At 40.2% G+C, this 5886-nt stretch overlaps 1 non-coding gene across 1 annotated transcript; it reads left to right on the forward strand.

Moving 5' to 3' along the window:
* The first annotated feature begins 5481 nt into the window (after positions 1-5481).
* On the forward strand, positions 5482-5588 carry LOC127089103 (small nucleolar RNA R71). The gene has a single exon (XR_007790880.1). It is a non-coding gene; the product is annotated as a small nucleolar RNA R71 (small nucleolar RNA).
* The last annotated feature ends 298 nt before the right edge of the window (positions 5589-5886 follow it).

The raw sequence follows: 5886 nt of genomic DNA on the forward strand, positions 1-5886 counted from the left end.
CGAAGATTCAGCCTGAGAATCGTGTTCCAGTGATCCAGCCTGAGGGTCCATTTTGAAGATTCAGCCTGAGAATCGTGTTCCAGTGATCCAGCCTGAGGGTCATTTCAAAGATTCAGCCTGAGAATCGTGTTCCAGTGATCCAGCCTGAGGGTCATTTCGAAGATTCAGCCTGAGAATCGTGTTCCAGTAAGCCAGCCTAAGGCTCAATTTGAAGATTCCCCAGTGAAGTCGCCTACAAGCTTTATTTCCCCAGCAAGCCCAAGTCTAATTGAGGAGTCGTTACAACATGTTCTAGCCTGAAGAATATGTACGAAGTCCAAAAGTGGAATATTCTCGAAGCTGCATATTTAATATGAAGGTTGGGTGTAGATTTCAAAAGAGGGTCAACCAGCGCATGCCTCAGATGCAGGATCCTAATGACGGGAATTTATCATCAAAACAATCCAGATCTAGCCAGAAGATCGAAGTAGATTCAGCCAGAGAATCGAAACAAAGAAGATCTAGCCAGAAGATCGAAAATCGCAATAATTCAGATCTAGGCAGAAGATCGAAGTAGATTCAGCCAGAGAATCAAAGGAAATAGATTCAGCCAGAGAATCGAAACGGAGGAGATCTAGCCAGAAGATCGAAGAAGATCTAGCCAGAAGATCAAAATTGTATCCAGCCCGAGGATCAAAATTAATATCCAACCAGAGGACTAAATTGAGTATAGGTTCAGCCAGAGGATCGAAACTCCAGATTAAGCCAGAGGATCGGAAGAAAAATAAACAGCACGGTGTATTTCCGCATTTTTGTGGTGTTCTCGGAGCGCAAATTTTCGGTCTGTCTTTGGTATTCAATCACAGCTCACCCCGTTTGTCTGATAAGCTGTTCGCTTTCATCCTACTCGGTTTAGCTGATGATTGAATAGGGGCAGCTGTAACACCCCAAAATTTTCCCTCTTCATTCATGCATTCATTTAGCATTTCATATTGCATTTCATCATGTCAATCAGAATTAGATCCGGAAAAAAAAAAAACGAAAAAAAAATGGAAAAAAAAATGAAAAATAAAACGAAAAAAAAAAATAATAATAATTTTTTACAAAAAAAATAAATAAATAAAAATAATAAAAAATAAATAAATAAAATATAATAAAAAAATTTGGACTTGGGTCTCTCTCATTTGAGCCCACAAAACCATGAAATTCAGTCTATAAATACCAAGGCTTCACTTGAGAAAAAGGAAGAGAAGCAAAATACTCTGAGGTTTCCTTGGAACAAAACCCTGGACAAAACCTGAAGAGAAACCTGACAGAGAACTCAGAGCAGCCTCCAAACCCTGAAGGGCCTCACGGGTGCAACTCAATTTCAATCAAGCTCTCCAATTAGGTTTGCCCTATTCCCATTATTTTACGCCTTCAATTTGAATGTTCTAAATGTGTGATGTATTATGAATGGGTGAAACCTATGCCTTGAATGTTTAATCACATGATTTCTGAAGTGTATGCCACAGGATTTGAGGTTTCTGAAACCATACTGTTATCCATGAAAAAAATGCTTATGGTGTTTCACTAACCCTTTTGTTGAGTTTTTGTGAGGGCTCACATGACTTTTGCAGGGATAACTTGCGTGGTTTCCCACTTTATTTGTGGGATAACCCCTGGAGGTTCATTCCGATTACCTGTACTGACCCACTCTCTTTGATGATGTTAGCTTGGAAGGATCTCAGGGTTTCCCATTCCTCTAATTGCTGTTACTTCGGATCTTTATCCGCGTGGTACTTTTACATTTTTCCCGCATTTTACTGCTTTCCTAGCTGGAAGACCTCGATAGGAGGCAATTTTTTTGTGTTTACTTTATGCAGGTTCCTTTGTCCAGGGTTAAGAGCTATGAGGTCTTATCCTCATTACCCTTTTGCATGCGCGTTCCTACAATGCAAACAAACCCTTCATTGATTTTTCTTCTCCATAACACACGTTTACTCCTTCTACTACAGGCGAGTAAGTCTCCAAAGGTCGAGCATCCGGTAGATTGCGTAGTGACGTCGTTCGTCCAAAACCCAATCCATAACCCCGTAGTTAGTCGAACTACGGCTTGCTCTGATTCTCATTCCAGATGAGATACGTAGGCATAAGACGCGATGTCTTAGCGAGCACACATCCCCCAACCCATAGGTCAGCCGAGCTACGAAGACTCTGATTCTCATATTCAGATGAGATACGTATGCAGTGGATGCGACATCCGCGCGAGTCATTTTCATTTAACCCTTTTTTTTTTGGTAAACAGCACAAGATAAACTCACACCCTTTAGACGAAAACTACAAAAGTGGATCTCGTAGAGTACTACGGATGCGTAGGGGTGGTAATACCTTCCCTTCGCATAACCGACTCCCGAACCCAAGATTTGGTTGCAAGACCCCGTCTTGTCCTTTCCTTTTTCAGGTTTACTTCGAGCGTTTCCTTTCCCTCCTTTGGGATGAATAACGCACGGTGGCGACTCTTCTGTCTTTTTCTTTCGCCGCTTGTTTTTTTTGCGCACTGTATTTTTCAGGTTGCGACATATGGGCGCGGAGATCAATGCTTGTTTAAGCGTTTGAAATGCTTCTAAACATTTATTGTCGAAGATGAATTCAGCATCTTTCATCAATAATCCGGTTAAAGGTTTAGTTATTTTAGAGAAATCTTTAATGAATCGTCGGTAAAAACCGGCATGTCCTAAGAAGCTTCGTACCTCTCTCACAGTTTTCGGAGGTTGAAGGTTTTCGATTACTTCTATTTTGGCTTTGTCTACTTCAATTCCTCTATTTGATATGATGTGTCCTACAACAATTCCTTCTTGTACCATAAAGTGACATTTTTCCCAATTAAGTACTAGGTTTACTTTTACGCATCGTTCTAGAACTCTTTCTAGGTTTTCAAGACATTCTTCAAAGCTTTGTCCGCATACGGAGAAATCATCCATAAATACTTCCATGATTTTTTCGAGAAAATCGGCGAATATTACCATCATGCACCTTTGGAAGGTTGCAGGAGCATTGCACAAGCCGAACGGCATTCGTCGATAAGCGAAGGTACCAAAAGGACATGTGAATGTTGTCTTTTCTTGGTCATCAGGATGAATTGGTATTTGAAAGAAGCCTGAGTACCCGTCTAGATAGCAGAAATGAGAATGTTTTGCTAATTGTTCTAACATCTGGTCAATGAATGGTAAAGGGAAATGATCTTTTCGGGTTGCTTTGTTTAGTTTCCTATAGTCAATGCACATTCTCCATCCCGATTCGATTCGTTTGGTTATAGTTTCTCCTTTTTCATTTTCAATAACTGTTATACCTCCTTTCTTTGGTACTACGTGTACAGGACTAACCCATTTGCTATCAAATATAGGATATATGATACCTGCCTCTAATAACTTTGTTACTTCCTTTTTCACTACCTCACTCAGGATCGGGTTTAGTCTCCTCTGATGTTCTCTAGAAGTTTTACAGTCTTCTTCTAGCATGATGCGGTGCATACAAATAGAAGGACTTATTCCTTTAAGATCGGTGATTTTGTATCCTAGTGCGGTTGGATATTTTCTTAAGATATGTAGGAGTTTTTCGGTTTCGAGTTTTCCTAGGTCTGCATTAACTATTACTGGTCGTTCAAGTTCTAAGTCTAGGAATTCATATCTCAGATTTTTGGGAAGTGTTTTTAGGTCGAGGTTTGGTTTCTTAAGGCATTGCGTAGGATCCGATGTCATTGCTAAACATTGGTTAAGTCTGTCTTCTACACGATAGTTAGACGATTTTTCATTTTCTAATTCTGTTTCTTTTATGCATTCATCGATGATATCCATGAAGTAACATGTGTCATCTATTGCAGGTGCTTTCAAAAATTGGGAAAGAATGAACTCAATTTTCTCTTCTCCTACTTCGAAAGTGAGTCGTCCTCGTTTTACGTCTATGATCGCACAGGCGGTTGCTAAGAATGGTCTTCCCAATATAATGGGTGTAACTTCATCTTCTCTTATGTCCATAATTATAAAATTGGTTGGAATGTAGAATTGACCTATGCGCACGGGAACGTTTTCAAGAATTCCTACAGGATATCTAACGGAACAATCTGCTAATTGCACAGACATTTTAGTTGGTCTAAATTCTCCCATTTCCAGTTTCTTGCATATAGATAAAGGCATAACACTGATACCGGCTCCTAAATCGCATAGAGCTTTGTCTATGACAAATTTTCCTATGTGACAGGGTATAGAGAAACTACCAGGGTCTTTAAGTTTGGGAGGGATATTCTGGATTATAGCGTTGCATTCAGCAGTGAGTGTAACAGTTTCGCTCTCTTCAAGTTTCCTTTTATTAGAAAGAATTTCTTTTAAGAACTTAGCATATGAGGGCGTCTGCGTAATAGCTTCTGTAAAAGGAATTGTGACGTTTAATTGTTTCAGTAAGTCAACAAATTTTTTAAATTGGCCCGCCTCTTTGGTTTTAATAAGCCTTTGAGGGTAAGGGATAGGTGGTTTATAAGGTGGTGGAGGTACGTAAGGTTCTTTCTTTTCTACGGTTTCCTTATTACTCTCTTCCTTTTCCTTAGGTTTATTTTCTTCCTCAGTTGACTTTTTAGAGTTTTGGTTTTCAATTCTTGGATCAGACGGTCCTTCTACCTCTGTTCCACTTCTCAATATGATTGCATGAGCGTGGCTTTTCGGGTTAGGTTGGGGCTGTCCAGGAAATGTACCAGTTGGGGCAGCGGTAGGCGCTTGTTGTTGAGCTACTTGTGATATTTGTGTTTCCAGCATTTTGTTATGGGTAGCCAGGGCATCTACTTTACTTGCTAGTTGTTTAATTTGTTCGCTAGTGTGTACATTATGGTTTAAGAAATCTTTATTGGTTTGCTGTTGAGAAGCTATGAAGTTCTCCATCATGATTTCCAAGTTGGATTTTCTAGGAACATTATTATTAGGTGTAGATGGGGTCGGCTTTTGATATCCAGGAGGTATAGTTGGGGCTTGACTGGGAGCTTGTCCTGGTGCGTATAAAGCATTATTGCTCTTATATGAAAAATTATAATGGTTCTTCCAGTTTGAGTTATAGGTATGCGAGTAGGGATTTCCTTGAGCATAATTCACTTGCTCTGCTTGGATTCCTATTAGGAGTTGACAATCTGCAGGAGTGTGACCTTGGATTCCACAGACTTCGCAATTTTGAGCTGCGGCAACCACGGTGGCTGGAGGTGATACATTTAAACTTTCAATTTTCTGGGCCAGAGCATCCACTTTTGCATTAACATGATCAAGGCTACTTATCTCGTACATGCCACTTTTCGTTTGAGGTTTTTCTACCATTGTTTGGTCGCTTCCCCACTGATAATGGTTTTGGGCCATGCTCTCGATAAGTTTATAAGCATCGGCATAAGGTTTATCCATAAGCGCACCACCTGCGGCGGCGTCTATTGTTAACCTTGTGTTGTATAAGAGACCATTATAGAAGGTATGAATTACTAACCAGTCCTCTAAACCATGGTGTGGACAAAGTCTCATCATGTCTTTGTATCTTTCCCATGCTTCGAAAAGAGACTAGTTATCTTTCTGTTTAAATCCATTTATCTGGGCTCTCAACATAGCTGTTTTGCTTGGAGGAAAATATCGGGCAAGAAAGACTTTCTTCAACTCATTCCATGTGGTGACCGAGTTGGAAGGAAGAGACTGAAGCCATCTTCTAGCTTTATCCCTTAACGAGAAGGGAAAAAGACGAAGTCGAATCGCCTCCGAAGTGACACCATTAGCTTTAACAGTATCAGCGTATTGGACAAATACGGATAAATGAAGGTTTGGATCCTCGGTAGGATTTCCAGAGAATTGATTCTGTTGCACTGCTTGTAACAGCGAAGGTTTAAGTTCGAAGTTGTTTGCTTCGATT

This window comes from Lathyrus oleraceus, chromosome 5 (assembly GCF_024323335.1).
Source record: "Lathyrus oleraceus cultivar Zhongwan6 chromosome 5, CAAS_Psat_ZW6_1.0, whole genome shotgun sequence".
Lineage (NCBI taxonomy): Eukaryota > Viridiplantae > Streptophyta > Magnoliopsida > Fabales > Fabaceae > Lathyrus > Lathyrus oleraceus.